The following is a 1,095-nucleotide window of genomic DNA, read 5'->3' as shown; positions in this document are numbered from 1 at the left end:
CACACACACACACAGAGGGAGTCCTGTCTCCTCTCTGACCTCATTATCAGGTTTTCTTTTAAGAAAACAGAGACACTGTATCTCCTCTGTGCCAGACTTCATTCATAAAACAGCTGATTTAGCAGATTTCATTCTCATACTTTCACACGGTTTATTCGCTCTGACGCATCCAGTTTAAACTGTGGACACGAATCTGCTTCTAGAAATTAAATACTAGATCGTATAAAACATTAAGAAACATTTAAATTCAAATGATGTACAATAGCACATAACACGATTTAATATATTAAACGTGAAAACAGTTCGTAAACATCTTTCACAAGTGAAGTTTTATATTTTATGAAAAGGAAACTGAATTGTGAATAAACTGAAGAGACTCTGGCATCAACAGTCGTATGTTACCTCAACTAATTCTGGAAAAAGACAGAAACAAGCTCATATTATTGTTGATCTCTCACATTTGAACACACCAAGGATCCATAAAATCAATCTGACACACACACACACAGCTGCTGCAGGTGGAGTTCATCACCTGAGAGAGAATCTAATATATAAATATATATCTAATGCAGAACTTCCATTATTCTTTCTCCTTCTGTTGGATTGATTCTGATCGGAGTGATTGGTGACTTCATTGATGATCAGAACAGATTGAACGGGTTGATTGGGAGCAGGTTTTAATCAGACGGTCCTGTTCTGTTTCATTCTGCGGGAACCAGCCGGCCCTTCTGATTGGCTGCTGGAGCTTCATGTGAATGTGTGTGTGAGTGCTTATGTAACACTGCAGTGAGACTGAGGACTGATCTCCCTCTGTGTCTCTCTACCTGTCAATCACATTAAACTACAGTGATGATGATGATGATGAAGCTGCTTCACAACATGGCCAAAAGTCTGTGGACACTCCAGGTTGTAGTTAATGTTTGTGTCTCATCAACAGAGAACTCCAACATCTGTTTACTGACATCACACCCAGAATATATCAGTGTGTGTGTGTGTGTCCCATGTTAAAACTCTTATTGTACCGTTGAGAGGAAGCAGAGTTGGGTTCAACAACTATGGCTTCCTGTGCAGCTGACGACACACACACACACACAC

At 39.8% G+C, this 1,095-nt stretch overlaps 1 protein-coding gene across 1 annotated transcript in view; it reads right to left on the bottom strand.

Moving 5' to 3' along the window:
- LOC118324142 (plexin A3-like) overlaps positions 1-1,095 on the bottom strand; it is a 10,844-nt gene that overhangs the window by 1,137 nt on the left and 8,612 nt on the right. The window lies entirely within an intron of this gene.

This window comes from Morone saxatilis, unplaced genomic scaffold (assembly GCF_004916995.1).
Source record: "Morone saxatilis isolate NCDOM2014 unplaced genomic scaffold, NCSU_SB_2.0 Contig15, whole genome shotgun sequence".
In the NCBI taxonomy this organism is placed as follows: Eukaryota; Metazoa; Chordata; class Actinopteri; family Moronidae; genus Morone; species Morone saxatilis.
This window is presented reverse-complemented; position numbering and strand designations above follow the sequence as displayed.